The sequence below is a fragment of the Hevea brasiliensis genome, chromosome 9 (assembly GCF_030052815.1).
Source record: "Hevea brasiliensis isolate MT/VB/25A 57/8 chromosome 9, ASM3005281v1, whole genome shotgun sequence".
Taxonomy (NCBI): Eukaryota; Viridiplantae; Streptophyta; class Magnoliopsida; order Malpighiales; family Euphorbiaceae; genus Hevea; species Hevea brasiliensis.
In genome coordinates, this window is record NC_079501.1 from 9,247,899 (window position 1) to 9,265,813 (window position 17,915).

The 17,915-nt window shown below is 35.4% G+C and overlaps 1 long non-coding RNA gene and 1 pseudogene across 1 annotated transcript; both read left to right on the top strand.

Moving 5' to 3' along the window:
• The first annotated feature begins 380 nt into the window (after positions 1 to 380).
• On the top strand, positions 381 to 17,841 carry LOC110631739 (histone acetyltransferase GCN5-like; annotated as a pseudogene).
• On the top strand, positions 7,864 to 8,829 carry LOC131183035 (uncharacterized). The gene is made up of 2 exons (XR_009151172.1): positions 7,864 to 7,985; positions 8,563 to 8,829. It is a non-coding gene; the product is annotated as an uncharacterized LOC131183035 (long non-coding RNA).
• Positions 17,842 to 17,915: the final 74 nt, after the last annotated feature.

Consider the following 17,915-nt stretch of genomic DNA (forward strand, 5'->3'; position numbering starts at 1 on the left):
TCATAAAATTGAATAAAAATCATTTGAATAATTTAAAAAAAAAATATAAATATAAATTTAATCTTTATATAATAAAATTTTTATTTAAAAAAATATTTTTTAAAATATATTAATAAATTAATTAATTTTATTAAATTAAAAAAATTAAATAATAAATATTTTTTTAAATATAAAAATTAATTAATTAATTTTATAAAAATAAAAAATTAAATAATAACCTAACATGCAATGAATACCAAAAAAATTTAATGAAAAATTTAAATACTTTAATTAAAATAAAATATAAAAATTAAATAATATATTTTTAAATTATAAAAATTAAATAATTACTTTTATTAAAATATAAAGAATAAATGATAATTTTTATCGTGTTTATGTCACAAAGAACATGCTCCAGCCAACTGTAACAACGACATCGATCACTTCACTGCCCTCTCGTAATCGTTCTCTGTGCTCTGGAATCCATCTCCAAAACCCTAACTCGTCAATTTCCCAAATTCTCAGCCGAGTCAACTCAATTCGAGTCTATGGATTCTCACTCTCACCCAAACGTACCCAATCGCTCTCGCAGCTCCCAGTCGCCGTCGCCCTCCCACTCTGCTTTGGCCTCCGCCACTTCGTCTATTCATTAGCGCAAGCTGGCTGCAGCTGCCTCGGCAGTCTCTGAAGACCACGCCCCTCCATTTCCTCCGTCATCTTTCTCCGATGACACGCGAGACGGTGCACTGACGTCCAACGACGACCTAGAGAGCATCTCGGCCCGTGGCGCTGATTCTGACTCCGACGTTGAGGATTCAGACGCCGTCGTTGACGATGATGAAGACGAGTTCGACAATGACTCCTCAATGCGCACATTCACCGTTGCCCGTCTTGAGACTAATGCCTGGAGCCTCCGCTACCGGCGCTGGTTCAGGTGGAGGAGGCGGGTCCTCGGCTCGCAAGACGAAGCTGAAGACGGAAAATTCGACGGTGAAGATTGAAAAGTCGGATGGTGGACCTACGGGGACTGGTGCCGTGGGGTCTACCACGGGGAGCAGCTCTGTAAAGATTTTTACCGAGAATTTGCAAACTAGTGGAGCTTATAGCGCTAGAGAAGAAAGTTTGAAGAGAGAGGTAAGATTTTGGGAATTTTTATGAAAGCTAATCCCTCGAATTATAAAATAAATAGAAAAGTTGAAGTAACTGGAACATGTTCAACAGCTTAAAGCAATATCAAAACACTGTCAGAGTACATACAGCTTAATATTATCTTTTATTTTTTTTAATTATTTTAATTATAAATATATTATAATTAAAAAATAATCAAAAATTATATTAATGTACTCGTAATATTATATATATATATATATATATATATATATATATATTTAATTTTAAAATATATATATATAATTAAAAATAATTAAAATATATATTATAGGATATATTATATTTTAATAATAATTTTAAAATTTAAATGATAATTTTAGTGTAATTTTTTTTTATAAAAATAATTATATAAAATTATTTTAAAAGTTAAAATCTGAACAAGAATCAAACCGAATATCTAATACCTAAACCAAAATCGTATTGAAATTTCAGTCCAGTTTCGACGCTTAGGCAGACTCTGAAACAGAATCACAAACTCCTAATTAGCAACCCTTAACCAAATATATATATATATATATATATATATATATATATATAGTTTTCTCCCGCTTTCCTTTGGTGGGAGCTGTCTGATATGGTTCTTGATCTCAGTATTGTGTCCACTTTGACAATTTCGCCTATTTGGAATGTTTCGGGAGGAAGCAGGGAGACTCAAGTTCTTATGTCTTGCAAATGATGGTATTGATGAACATATGGTTTGGTTCCAATATCTTTTCTTCAACATTTTCTTGTGCATCTGTTTTTTTATCTTTACGACCATCCTTGTGCTATCTTTGATTATTTATTTCAACATTTCTTCTTTTCTTCAACCGTTCAACTTATTTAGGTTTCGATAATAGTGCTATAATTTTAATGCACCTTTGTGCTGTGGTTCTCAGGTTGATAGGATTGAAGAACATAGTTGCCAGGCAATTGGCTAACATGCCGAAGGAGTATATTGTCCACCTTGTGATGGATAGGTAATTCCGTAAAATCTTCTAAAAATGCATAGAAATAAGTTGCTTCTTCTTTTTTTTCCCCCCTTTGTTTGACCAATTGGACCAGAGATTAGATAAGAAGACTGTGATTGATTGCTCATAAGTAATCTGCTTGTCTTGTTGTGGCCAGATTTTGGAGGGTTGCAGTTGATACCTGTTGTTTGTATCATAAAATAAACTTATTTTCATGTTCTTGAATCACAAACTTTTAGAACCATGTTGTGGGGAGATGACCATGTCAGTTGTGCAAAAAGGCCCATCACATCTATTTTCTTGCTTTTTCCTCCCTCATTCTAGCATTTCACAAAAGCTGAGGTCATAGGTTGGAATTTGGTTATCTTCTTGTAGAGGAGCTGATGCATTGTGGTTAACTCACTTGTCTTTCTAGTTATGTGACATTATTTTCTGCACATCTGAAGTATTCTTATTCTACTCTCTCTCTCTCTCTCTCTCCCTCTCTTTCTCTCTCTCTTTCTAATTTGATGTACAGAAGCCATAAATCCGTAATGGTTATCAGACGTAATCAGGTTGTTGGTGGCATCACGTATCGTCCATATGTCAGGTTTGATTTAGATTGGTTTTATTTGTTATGCTGTGCCATTTTCAAGTGTTACTCTCTTGTCATTTATATATATTTTTTGAAAGCAAATCTCTATATGCTTAGTTAGTTTTTCTTTCCCAGAACTGAACATGATGAAAGGTTAAGAGCCATCTATTATCTTTTCATTTTGTTTGTACTATAAATATAGCTTCAGTTGATGAGTGAACAATCTATGTAATCAAGAATAATCTGGTGTCTAGTTTGGCCCTAATGAGGGTGTTAAGGTTAAATGATTCCACCTGGTTCAGATTATTCGTAACTATCCAATACTTGAAAGTGAGTGATACATTTTTGTTATGTTTTCATTTGTATATTGAAACTCATTTGCTCTCATAGCTGACACTATTTTCCCTGGGAACCACAGCCAAAAGTTTGGGGACATAGCTTTTTGTGCAATCACAGCAGATGAACAAGTAAAAGGTTATGGTACAAATTGATGAATCATTTGAAGCAGCATGCACTCGATGTTGATGGGCTAACACATTTTTTGACATATGCTGATAACAATGCTGTTGGTGGGTTCCTGTATAAAATGGGATGGCAATTATCTGCTTTTGATAATGTTTTGGGAAAGTTAAAAAATGAGTGTTTAATGACTAATCAAAGGTTTAATGTGATCACCTAGATAGTAGGTGATTCCAATTCCAATCTTCATGTATTAATGGTGATGCAAAATTACAGGACTATGTTTATGACTGAGAAATCTGTCTCTTTATTGGTTAATATTTTTTTGTTCATATATTTGACCTTTTTTTTTTTCATGTTTCCATGTTATTCGTTAGTGGTTACAGTGATCTGTGAAAGTTGGTGGCTTTTGAGATCATTGAGGGTTAATCTCATTGTTGATTTTCAGCATACTTTCTTCTCAACTGATACTTCTGATTTTTTTTTTCTTTATTTCATATGCCATTGCTTTTCTTAATAACTCATTCTTTTTCTAACCTGTAGGCTTTTACAAAAGAGATTTACTTGGAGAAGGATCGATGGCAAGGGTATTGTTAGTTCACAAACTTCAGCTCTAACTTTGATTGTCGAAGTGCTTCTTCACTTCTGTATTCTTGTACCCTTTGTCAACCATGTTTGGTTCCAGTCATCTAAGAGTTATCATTGTGCATCTGGTTTATTTATAAGTTTGTCCTATTTCCGGGTATATTAAAGACTGTGATGGAGGTATTCTTATGGAGTGCAGAATTGATCCAAAACTCCCATACACTGATTTATCAACTATGATTCGTCGTCAAAGACAGGTGGGATAAAAATGTACTTTGTTAATTGATTCTTATGTGGAAGTTTCTAAGGGATGCTGTTGAGAGAGAATACATTTAATGTCAACAGTGAGTTGGATTTACAATGGTTACACTGTTTACCATGGAAATCATCAAATCGAGATTCTTACTATGCTTCCATCATTGCATAGTATCGAGCCCCATTTGTCAACACAGTAAATGCATTAGCATTGTTTTTAAGTGTCAAAAATTGTTCCTTGATAGAGAGGCCTATAATTATTATTGATTATGTTGTACAGTTCTTACTCCTTGATTTACTCTGTTTTATGTGATATCATTTAAAAAGACTTATTTCAATGCATGGCTTTTGAAGTTTCTTTTAAACATTTGCCTGTGCTGTTTACCCTGTTTTAGTAGATCTTTACACTGACATATCATTCTTGTTATTTTGGTAATGTTAGGCAATTGATGAAAAGATTAGAGAGCTATCTAATTGTCACATTGTTTACACTGGTTTTGATTTTCAGAAGGTATACGCCATCAGCATTTCTTCAAGTTCCTATGCCTTAATCAATTCATAGTATTTATTTCTTCCTATTTAGCAGCGCAATTTGTTGCTGTTTGTTTAGATTGAATTCAGATTGCACATTGTGACCATAACTGTGAACCTAGTTTTGATTAAGAACTCGTTGTAATTCAGAAAGAAGCTGGTATTCCTAAAAAGATCGTTAAAGTTGAGGATATTCCTGGCTTGAGTAAGTTCTTAAACATGACTTTTTACATTTTTTAAGAACTATTCTATTTTGTTCTTATGGTACATTGGTAAATTAGATAGGGTATAATCGGAAGGTTTCAAAGACTGATTGGAAGCCTGTTTTGTATATGATAACAGGGGAGACTGGATGGACTCCTGATCAATGGGGCCATTCACGTTTCAGCGCGTTTAATACTTCTACAGACTGCCACAAATCAAAAGCATTGGACTGCATTCATGCGCTCACTTTTAAAGGAAAGTCTTCCAAAAAAAATTATCTTCAAATTTTCCAATTGAATAATCCATGGTGATAAACAAAAACCTTCAATGATCATGAAAGTTTGTTGCAAAATAGACAGTGAAGTATAGTGAGTCACGATTGAAAATTGTGTTGCTTTCGGAATGGAATTCTCACTCGTATACCTTTTGTTGCATTGATTGTGCTTAATTAGGTTAACTACAAAACTTAATTAAATCAGCCGTTATTTCTATTCATACTAGAATGATGGGGGATTACTGTGCCGGGTTTACATACTTTCATGTTTATCAGCTCTTGCCATCTAGAAAATAAGATATACTTTTGTTTATTGTTTGATGGATGAATCACAATTTGGATAAAATCTGGTTTATCTATGATATAAGTTACCCAAAAGGTTAAGCATTATGCCACTTTTGGCATGCATGAATTCTATTGTTTGTGACTGAAGTTTAGGCTTAATTTCAAGTTACAAAAGATCAATTCGCTCAACTTCCATTTTGTTTACAATTTGGTCACTGTGGACAGAATTGCAAACATTCTGACAAATTATCTAACCGCAAATTCAAGAAAATTCATTGAATCGATTCATAAAAAAAGAGTGACATGAAGTATCCCACACTTGTGGGTTCTGGAGAGGGGTGATGCATGTAGCCTCACCCTTAGTTTGCAGATGGGCTGTTTCCATGGCTCAAATCCATAATCTCCAAGTGGAGTGACTTGATTATTACACCGAATAGGCAATAAAACACGTATACATAGCAATTCATAATGAGAATTGGTGGCATAACTCACTGAATGTTCTTGATGGCAACGTTGCCAAATTGTATTAAAAAAATAGTCAGTGATGAAATTGGAACAAGTTGATCTTTAGTAATTACCTCTTGTAGGTTGTGTTATCATATAACAAGATGGTACTCCACGCTTTGCATGGGATATTTTGTTACTTTAATAATAAAAATTTTAAAAATTTCAAACAAAATGATAGTAATAAAGATAATTAAATGATAGTAATAAAGATAATTAATCAAACACATATGGTAATCTTTTTAATAATTCAATTTTAAATTTAATTGAAATTTTATTAGGAGGTGATTGAAAACCATAAACAATTTCCCACATTATAATTTATTATTAATCATTAAAAAAATAATATACATATAATTAATTTAATTAATGCTAAAGTGAAGAGAACTTTTGAAAAAATGGAAAGAAAAAAAATCTTTGAAAAAATAATTAATGAACTAAATGTAGACTCTATAAACTTATAAAAGATCAATTTGAGATTTAATTGAAATGAGGTGTTAAAAAAAAAAACTATAGATACTTTATCCACTTGTCAAAACTCAAAACATGAAGAGAATAGTCTTTGCTTTAGGCTTAATATATACACACACACATTTTAATCCTCTTGGTTTCTCCAGGCATTGGGCTTACTCTTTCTATTGCTCTATTCACAATTCCATGCAAACATTTATTTTTTGTCTTGCATTTTAGCAGTCGATGCATGACCATGTTGATGCTTGGCCATATAAGGAACCAGTTGATGCTCGTGATGACCCTGATTATTATGACATCATCAAAGATCCAATGGGTGAGACTTCAAACTGACCTGCTTCATTTTATCAAACTGTTACATGTAATTGCCTTACCAAACATTATACATCGTTGTATTAGAATTGTAGAGATGACTATTATATATATATATGACAAAAATAACTAATATTTTTATATAGGCCAGTGACTTTCTATGCTGATAGGCATGTGAATACCATTTCCTCAGATAAGCTAATATTTTAATATCCATGCATATATCATTTAATAGCCTAGATGACTTTTTTTTTTTAATGTGAAATTAAAAAATCTATAAAATAGATTGTTTTTTCTTCATTGAAAGATAGAATTTTAAATGAGGATATATGTGCCCACCCTACTTGCACCTTGCACTTTAATTGCCCAGCCCTATTTATCTACAAGGTGAGAATGGAAACAGCAAAACCTACACCTTTGCCATTCGTAAGAATAATTGCGGTTTCCTCCTTGTTTTTTGATATTAATGGTCTTTTGGAAACTCGTCATACATAACATTGGACAATCAAATGTGCAAATTTCATTTGAATTCTTGTCATCTAAGAGGAGGAAAATTCTAATATCCATTGTCAAAAATTGTGAAATTTGGGCTTTCTTGTTTCTTGGAAATATTTTTCACGAGAAACATTTTACACATTTCTTGGTATTTGGTACACATAGGAGCATTGGTCAACAAATTGTTTCTTACTTTTGGGAACACCCTTATTTTTACCTTTTGTTTAGTGTAACACCCCTGATTTTTATATATTATTATTGGGCTTTGTGTAGGTATCCTCAATTCGCGGAAATTCGACAGTTGTCCGGATTTGTGAATTTCCGGCCAGACAGACCAGCTACCGGAAAAGTCTCCGAATTGGATCGAGGTTTTGGCTACCCCACCATTGTCAGGCATCCCGAGCGCATTCCCGAAGTCGGAATCGGCAAAGGTAAACCCGAACCTTTCTTTTTACGTAATTTTCTAGTGCTTAAATAGGATTAAAAATCCATAAAATATTCGTGGTAGCTTAGAAAATTACGATTCTTTTTGCAATAGCTTAGTAATATTGCTAAGGACCTCGGGGCAAAGTTTTATAATTTTTAGAGCTTGTTTGGGCAGTTTTTGCAAAAATGATCAATAATAAGGACTAAATTGAAATTTTGCGTATTGTGATGGATGACTGATTTGATGGGCCCAGGAGGGGCTGTGTGATATGATTGAACTGTTGATATATGGATTGTGAGTATAGAAGTGTGTTTTGAACCCTTTTGCAGGTTGGGTAGGTCCTAGGTATAGGGGAGACTTTGCCGGATTTTCGACACGACTTAGGACGTAATTGGTCTTTTTCTTTGTTTGTATTGAGTCAGATTGTATTAAATAATTGTAATATAATTGTCAGGTGAGCCGATGACCTTCTTCCTCCGCCCAGCCGCCACAGTGATTGTCGTCAAGTCTGTGAGTAAAATATTAATTTTAATTGTAATTTCGATATTATTATATGTTCAGCATGCCCATGCATCACTTATATGCATATAATTATGTAGTTAAACTCTAGGCACGATTTATGTTGCATTGATAACTGTTAAAGTGCCATGAATGTTGTTGCGGTAATTTGGAGCAGTGTGCGTGCGTTGGCGTGCGTGTGATGTGGTGTGGACTATGGATAGGACGGGTAGTCACGGCTTGAGTTCTTCGCTGGGACCCGATCCTTCGAGGGGTAGTCACGGCTTGAGTAATTCGCTGGGACCTTCGATTTGGTTATTAAGTGGAAGTCCGAGCTTGAGTAATTCGCTGGCATCAGGTTGGATATAAGAGAGCTGTATAGGGGATCAGCTCCCATATGTTATGATTGATACTACAGGGTGTGTGAGTGCTCCAAATTACCTTTTTGATGTTATGATGTGAAAATGTTGTTGATGTTGCATTTCACTCTACAGGGTGCATTAGTTTTAGATAGTTATAGAGATTATGATTAAAATTGATATTTTACTCTCTGAGTCGAACGCTCACTCTTGTTCAAAAATTTTTACAGGCCACAGGAGGATATTTTATTCTGGGTTAACCTGCTTTTCTACTTTGCAGGTTGTTTATCAATATTTGTGTAATTTTATTTACTCCTAGAATTTCCGCATGTGTTAGAAGTATTTATTAATTATGGTCTGTAATATTATTATCATGTTGGACCTGTAAACGTATAATGATATGCATGTTTGATGGATTGGATGAGGGAGCTGAGCTCCCATTTATTATTATGAGGATATGAGTATGTGGAGGGTGAGCTGAGCTCCCCAATTGAGTATTTATTGTGTTTACAGGTTGGGTGAGTCGAAAACTCCCCGTTGGAAAGTCCATTTTATGGCCAGACTCTGTCCGTTTGTTTTCTTGATACTGGGCCCAAATGGGCCTTAGAGTTGGGTTAATGAACAGTTAGGCTTACTACGGGCCTCGGGGGCTTTAGGTCGGCCTGTGTCCTAGTCTTGGTCCGGCCCATAGGTTGGGTCATGACTAATGTGGTATCAGAGCTTAGGCTCCAGATTCATAGGGAAAAATTATCTAAGTGTTGGGAAGAGTCTACTAGGAGTCACATGCGGAGTATAGGATTCTGTTTTGTCTTTTTTGTAATTCTTTGTTTCTAGATTCTACGTTATACCTCGGGAAATATAAGATTACCTCAGTTAGTGTCTTGATTTTCGTGGAGTACACAGAAATGTGAAATAGAGTTTGTAGACATGTGAGATCTATCATGAGGATACGTACTCCAAAAAATATTATATTTTTGTCAGTATGGGTTTAAATGGTGTGCCCATTTCGTGTAAGACACGAGTACATAAAAGTGAGTCTTAAAAGTACAGTTGCCCTAGATAAGGATGAGGATACCACTACTGGCAGTCATCAGTAGATGACCCAAATGTAATAAGTTTGTGATAATAGAAGATTCGGAGAGATAAGAAATTAGGAGACCTAGTCCGCCGTAACGTATCGTAGTAACTATACAATATTCTCGATGTCCGCCTGTAAGTCGCAGACATGCATCGACATGAGATTATTGTGTAGAGCCGCGCATCCCCGTGGTGCTCCATGATGAGGGTGTTTGAGATGGCTTCGCTTTGGTACGATTATGCGAGCAGAGTTCTATATTTGCAGAGGAGTTGGGAACTCCTGGCTAAGAGTTTAGAGTTAGAATATTGAAAGGTCACAGTTGGGTGATAACTAGAGTCAGTGACTCAGTTACCCCAGCATGAGCTAGAGTTTCATCAAGAGTTGCCATCGCACTGCAGGTTTGGACTAGTTGCAAAGTAAAGGTGACACTTATAGAGTGAGAATAGTATACCTTGTGTGTATCAGTATGGAATAAAGTACAACTCTACTACCTAGAGAAGGTCGAAACTATGAATTGATGATTTATAGAGCTATGATATGATAAAAGAGTCATTAACTTGACATGGTTCTGGCAAGGTGGTAGATGTAGTACCTTTGTTGCAGCAAGTTAGGATATAGTCCTATCTTTTCAGAATGGATCGAAGGTTATTACTGATAATGATGACTTATGGAATAGTGTCCCAGATGGGACTGTAGAGTGTGGTAGAGAGTAGTTGGCTCGGGTATCCTGGAGAGGATACAAGTTCCATCATAGGAATCATATATAATCAGATCACGATGGATGTAAATCCTTTGAATTGGATGACGGGTTTGGGTGCCCGAAATCTTAAGTTTTGGAATTGAGTAAACATGGAAAATAATAATAATAATAATAAAAATAACAAATAAATAAAATTACTACAGAATCAGTTCTCGAGGTGGTAAGGGTATTATGTAAGCTAAAGGATAAGAATAGAGATCATACAATAAAAGTATGACTGTAATTTCTTTGAGTTCCTTTCTAATTTCAAATTATTCAAAACAATAGTATAATCTAATTATAATAGTGTTAAGAGTAATAAATTAGCGAAGATAAATCACAGAAGGCCAATGGATAAAGAAAGTGTAGAATGAAAGTTTGGACAATTGATTGCATATGCAATATAATCTAAATGCTAGTGGAAGTACTAGCTAGAGTGGTCAAAGGACCAAATCTGAGTAGCACAGACATATGATAACGCGATAGAGACTCTAAAAGATATAGTTAGCAAGTACAGCTATTATGTTAGGAAGAAGAATGGAACCAGGGATAGAATAGTCAAGTTCTATTTTGAGTAAGACAAATGAAATAAATGAAAGGACAACCTAAAGAGCGCATAATAAAAGGAACAAAGTTAAGATATAGGATAGGCTAAGTGTTATTCTTGGCAAGGAGAATGACAAGGATGGAAAACCCAAAATGGGATCACATTAGTGAGAAAAGTGATGGAGGTATGGAATACAATAATAATGAGTAAATGTTAGAAGGTGTGCGATGGTATTGCGGACTACCTAAATAGGTAGAGAAAGAGAAGTTAGTAAGCAGTAAGTTGAATAAAAGTCAGTCTAAGGGATCAAATTAATGACCCTAGATAAGGGTGGAATTAGTGTTGGAAGAATTTATTAGTGAGAGAAATCTTTCAGGAATCAACAAAAGTTAAGGGCACAATAAAAACGATGATAGATATGAATCTTAGGTCGAGTATAAGTAAAGTTAATAAATTATAAAATATTATGTCAAGAAGGAAAATGGTACTAAAAGGGTTTATGCAGATGATAACTTATAGGTAGAGCATAATTGTTCTAAGAGATGATGAAATTTGGAGATAAAGACCAAGAAACTTAGGTGAAACGTTATAATATGACAATCGGGTGTAGTTGAATATAAGAGGATATTTTCTTTCTTTTCAAGTTTAGCTTGTGCTTTTGGTTCTAGAAGGTTATATAAGGAACAAAAACTGAGTCAATGAGACCTAGTTATTGAGAGTTTAGTAGGCACAAATTCATACATAATTTCCTGATATGAGAATGACAGTAAGTGCATACCTAGTATTAAGTATGAAAGGACGAACAGAGTAATGACAGGAGTTAAATTGAGTTAGCTACTAAGGCTTGCAACTGTTTTAAACTATGAGCTGGAGGAAGTACTATTTATGGTTGAGATTCAATAGATGAAATTGTTGCTGATGGGTAATTTGAGGTTGAAGTTTAGAAAGCTATAGGCAGTATATATGATTATATTAAGGAGAATGAACACGTGAAGTATCTTGTTTGGAATTAAGGCATGACACATATTTCCTACAGTGTTAGTTCAGATGGAACTTATAGTTTATGGGGCTCATATTCATCCAGATAAGCAATTTCCTACTAAGGTAGGGGAATGATAATGTTTTGATAGTTAAGTTGGAAAAAAGGGGGTACAAAAAAAAAATTCTCTATGGGTAATTATAAGTGTTACATAAGGTGAAGAATGTGTTGGTAGGAGTAAATCATAGGGTTAGAATTCTCGAAGTAATGAAACTAGTAATCAAGATAAGACTAAGAAATAAAAAGAAAGTTAAAGTTGATGATGGGATAGACATCTTTGAAGGAAAAGGTGTAAGGATGAGATAGGACTAAAATTAAGGAATAAGTACAGCAGGTTGAAAAGATACCAACAATACCAAAAATAGGAAAAGGGAAGTTGATAAGATCCAAAGGACAGGAAGAGAGCTCGATAGAGTCAGTTATAATGATGAGGATAAGGAGTGTCTAACCATCGCCTGTGTTAACACTACCTATGAGCGGTGAAGGATACACCGTGTACTGTGACGCCTTCAGAGTTGGCCTAGGGTGTGTTTTGATGCGGAATGGAAAAGTAGTGGCTTATGCTTCAAGGCAGCTGAAGAGGCATGAGCAGAACTATCCCACCCATGATTTGGAAATGGCTACTGTAGTCTTTGCACTAAAAACTGGAGACACTACCTGTATGGTGAAGTGTGCGAGATATACACCGACTATAAGAGTTTAAAGTACATCTTCCAACAGAGGGATTTAAACTTGAGACAGAGGAGATGGATGGAGCTTCTGGAAGACTATGATTGCCCCATCCAGCAGAAAATCTTCTGGCAGTTTGGCGCACATTTCAGCAGAGAAGAGACTGTTGATTCAGGAGGTACATGAGTTGATGGATCAAGGTTTAATCCTAGATCTTTCAGATGAGGGGGTATTGTTGGCTCATTTTTGGTGAGGCGATTTATGGACAGAGTTAGAGTTTCCCAAAGACAGAGACCAACAATTGATGAAGATCATAGAAAGAGTACAGCAAGGTGAAGGTGGTGAGTTCGGATTTGCCAATGATGGCGCCCTAGTGCAAGGTTCTAGGATATGTGTGCCCGATGTGGACAACCTCAGGAATGAAATCATGCGAGAGGCACACTACACACTGCATGATGTCACCTGATTCCACCAAGATGTACCATGATGTGAAAGATAGCTATTGGTGGAATGGCATGAAGAGAGACATAGCAGACTTTGTGTCCAAGTGCTTGACTTGTCAGAAGGTGAAGTTTGAACACCAGAGACCGTCAGGGAAGCTGCAAGAGTTCCCTATCCCAGAATGGAAGTGGGAAATGATCACTATGGATTTTGTGACTGGGTTGCCTCGTACCATGCGAGGATATGATTTGATATGGGTAATTGTAGACCGCTTGACCAAATCAGCTCACTTCTTGCCTGTGAAGACTACATATTCTGTGGCACAGTACGCCCGACTCTACATTCAAGAAATAGTCAGATTGCATGGAGTTCCAGCTTCCATAATATCTGACAGAGGGCCCCAGTTCACTTCTCGGTTTTGGAGAAAGTTGCAGGAGGCACTTGGCACACAGTTGAACTTTAGTACGGCTTTCCACCCTCGCATGCATGACGGACAAATTGAAGGACAATCCAAACACTGAAAGACATGCTTCGCATGAGTGTTTTGGATTTTGGAGGTCAATGGGATGATCAGCTAGCTTTGGTGGAGTTTGCCTACAACAACAGTTATCACTCCAGCATAGGAATGGCGCCCTATGAGGCACTATATGGAAGAAAGTGTAGGTCTCCTCTGTGTTGGACAGAAATGGGGGAAGCGAAGGTGCATGATGTAAACTTAGTGCAGTACACTTCAGAGATAGTTCCTTTAATCAGTGGAACGATGAAAACTTTCAAGATGGCGTAAAAGTTATGCACCCGCAGACGGAGGATGTGGAGTTTGCGATGGGCGACTATGTATTCTGAAGGTTTCTCCAATGAAGGGAGTCATGAGATTTGGAAAGAAGGGCAAGTTGGCACCTCGGTATATTGGACCTTTTGAGGTTCTTGATAGAGTTGGAGCGTTGCCTCACGGTTGGAGCTACCACCCAACCTTTCTCACGTTCAACCCGTGTATCTCATCTATATGCTCACGAACTACATTCCCGATCCTTCTCATGTACTACAGTCGGATGTAATAGAACTAAAGGAGAACTTGACATTTGAGGAGCAACCTGTAGCCATAGTGGACTACCAAGTGAGACAGCTAAGATCAAAACAGATCCCTGTGGTTAAGGTTTTGTGGAGGAGCCAGTCAGTGAAAGAGTGCACCTGGGAGTCAGAACGGGACATGCGTAGCAAGTACCCTTATCTGTTCAATGTATAATCATGTACTGTATTCTGCCTTGTGTAAAATTCGAGGACGAATTTTCTGTAAGGGGGGAAGAATGTAACACCCCTGATTTTTATATATTATTATTGGGCTTTGTGTAGGTATCCTCAATTCGCGGAAATTCGACAGTTGTCTGGGTCTGTGAATTTCTGGCCAGACAGACCCACTACCGGAAAAGTCTCCAAACTGGATCGAGGTTTTGGCTACCCCATCATTGTCAGACATCCCGAGCGCGTTCCCGAAGTCGGAATCGGCAAAGGTAAACCCGAACCTTTCTTTTTACGTAATTTTCTAGTGCTTAAATAGGATTAAAAATCCATAAAATATTCGTGGTAGCTTAGAAAATTACGATTCTTTTTGCAATAGCTTAGTAATATTGCTAAGGACCTCGGGGCAAAGTTTTATAATTTTTAGAGCTTGTTTGGGCAGTTTTTGCAAAAATGATCAATAATAAGGACTAAATTGAAATTTTGCGTATTGTGATGGATGATCGATTTGATGGGCCGGGAGGGGTGTGTGATATGATTGAACTGTTGATATATGGATTGTGAGTATAGAAGTGTGTTTTGAACCCTTTGCAGTTGGGTAGGTCCTAGGTATAGGGAGACTCGCCGGATTTTCGCACGACTTAGGACGTAATTGGTCTTTTCTTTGTTTGTATTGAGTCGATTGTATTAAATAATTGTAATATAATTGTCGTGAGCCGATGCCTTTCTTCCTCCGCCCACCGCCATGATGATTGTCGTCAAGTCCGTGAGTAAAATATTAATTTTAATTGTAAGTTCGATATTATTATATGTTCAGAATCCACATTCATAACTTATATGCATATAATTATGTAGTTAAAATCTAGGAACGATTTATTTTGCATTTATAAGTGTTAAATTGACATGAATGTTGTTGCGGTAATTTGTAGCAGTCTGCGTGCGTTGGCGTGCGTGTGATGTGGTGTGGACTATGGATAGGACGGGTAGTCACGGCTTGAGTTCTTCGCTGGGACCCGATCCTTCGAGGGGTAGTCACGGCTTGAGTAATTCGCTGGGACCTTCGATTTGGTTATTAAGTGGAAGTCCGAGCTTGAGTAATTCACCGCATCGGGTTGGATATAAGAGAGTCAGATAGGGATCAGCTCACATATGTTATGATTGATACTACAGGGTGTGTGAGTGCTCCAAATTACCTTTTTGATGTTATGATGTGAAAATGTTGTTGATGTTGCATTTCACTCTACAGGGTGCATTAGTTTTAGATAGTTATAGAGATTATGATTAAAATTGATATTTTACTCTCTGAGTCGAACGCTCACTCCTGTTCAAAAATTTTTACAGGCCACAGGAGGATATTTTATTCTGGGTTAACCTGCTTTTCTACTTTGCAGGTTGTTTATCAATATTTGTGTAATTTTATTTACTCCTAGAATTTCCGCATGTGTTAGAAGTATTTATTAATTATGGTCTGTAATATTATTATCATGTTGGACCTGTAAACGTATAATGATATGCATGTTTGATGGATTGGATGAGGGAGCTGAGCTCCCATTTATTATTATGAGGATATGAGTATGTGGAGGGTGAGCTGAGCTCCCCAATTGAGTATTTATTGTGTTTACAGGTCGGGTGAGTCGAAAACTCCCCGTTGGAAAGTCCATTTTATGGCCGGACTCTGTCCGTTTGTTTTCTTGATACTGGGCCCAAATGGGCCTTAGAGTTGGGTTAATGAACAGTTAGGCTTACTACGGGCCTCGGGGGCTTTAGGCTGGCCCAGGTCCTAGTGCCGGTCCGGCCCATAGGTTGGGTCGTGACATTTAGAATGTAGAATTTTGTAAAAATTTAATTCAATTGATTTTTTTTATTAATTCTTGTGAATAAAAGAATTTAATTATTTTTAATTTAAAAATTTTTTCATTTTAAAAATAAATAGAATTCATAAATGATTGTGTGAGAATTTTTTAAAATTTTTTTTCTTGCAAATATTTTATTTCAAATGAACCCTAAGAAAAATGATTTCCTACTTTCAAAATGGGAAGTCAATTTCCAAAATCTTGCAAACCACACAGGCTTATATCACTATTCTTATTCTATCAATTTTCATCACTCGTTGCCAACCATCATTAATTCCCAACAACCACCACAAATTTATCCTTTTTGGCATTTTCTCCATGTGTACCCAAATGGTAGAATATGATGTCTAGTTAGTAGTTAATTTTCAATGCTAAAACCGTATAGTAATATCTTGTGGGAGGAAATTTATAGTCAAATCAATGGAGACAACTGTGATTCTAGAATTTTGACTATAATGCTGGGTAATAACTATGTTTGAACTTTGAATCTCTGCCCTTCTTGATTTTGATACATAATTTGCTAAGAATCCTTAATTTCTCGAATTTATTTGAGACGTTCTAATGATAAATTTAGAGTCTATTTAGTATTGCTATTGAATTTTATTATTGCTGTTTTGAAATTGTTGTTTATAAAACTATTGTTTTGAAAAAATAATTTATATGTTTGGTAATAAAGTAGAAAGCTGTTGTTGATAAAAAAAAAATTGTTTATTATGTGTTTGGTTAAAATTACTGTTTAAAATATTGTTAGTGGGAAAATAATAAAAAAGACTAAACTATAAATATATTATTTTAATTTTTTTAATAATTAATAATTAATTTTATTTTTATTATTTTTTATAATTATATTTAATTTATATAATGAAATATATTTTATTTTAAAAATTTTATTATTTGTTAAACATTAATAAACAACAATAAAATCTTTCATCTATATTTACAAAATAATTATTAAACTAATACTTCAATTACTTAATTCTTAATTAAAAAGTATAAATATTTATTCCTTTTTTTTATTATAATTATTGATAAAAAATGATTTATATATTGACTTAGATAGGGTTATAAAAAATTATGAAAGATAGTTTCTATACAAGAAATTATAATTAAAAAGTAATTTACTTTTAAAATAATAATTTAGAGTAATTTTTGCACAAAAACCGAGAAGATAACAATTCAAAATTTGCAAAAAGTTTCATCACCTCAGCGTTTGTGATTATTGCTGCTTTTTTAAAACTGGGGTTTTGAACTCCGAAAAGTCGGGGTTCCAAAATTATCCAAACAGATTTTAATCTGCTTTTTGGATGAAACTAGCTTTTTTGCGCTTAGACTGCAGCGCCAAACGGGTCCTTAATCTTCAGATTGGATCTTGTGTTGTAATTCTTTAATGAATATTTGTTATTCTACAGACCTGAAGACAATGTCAAAATGGGTAGAATCAGAGCAATACCATGTAACCTTCGATATGTTTGTTGCTGATGTGAAGAGGATGTTTGCCAATGCACGCACATATAACTCAGCTTATACCATTTATTATAAATGTGCAACCAGGGAATACTCTTCTCCCTTCCCTGTGCTTTTCTTTTCTGTTTCACTTTTCAACCATTTATTTATATTTATGTACAATGTGCAGTCTGGAAGCCCATTCCGAAAGCAAAGTTCAATCAGGTTCCCAATCTGCTGCCAAAATTCAGCAGTAACAGCCTCGACGAATGTACATATTGTCAGTATTCACTAGATCTGGGTTTCACGTAACATCTGCGTTGGGATTACTGATTATTTGTGTATCCTTTTTTGATGCCTGTCTGGGGTGTGGATCATGTTATAATTTATGCCTCTTTCTTTTATCTCCAAATCATGTATGCTGTACATTTTGCTAACATAGTTGTCGGAGTTGTTTGGCTTCATGCCTCCAGCCCTTAGTTGGGTGCCTGTGCCCCCAAAAATATCTTCTAGCAATAGAATAAGTGGGGACCTTTTG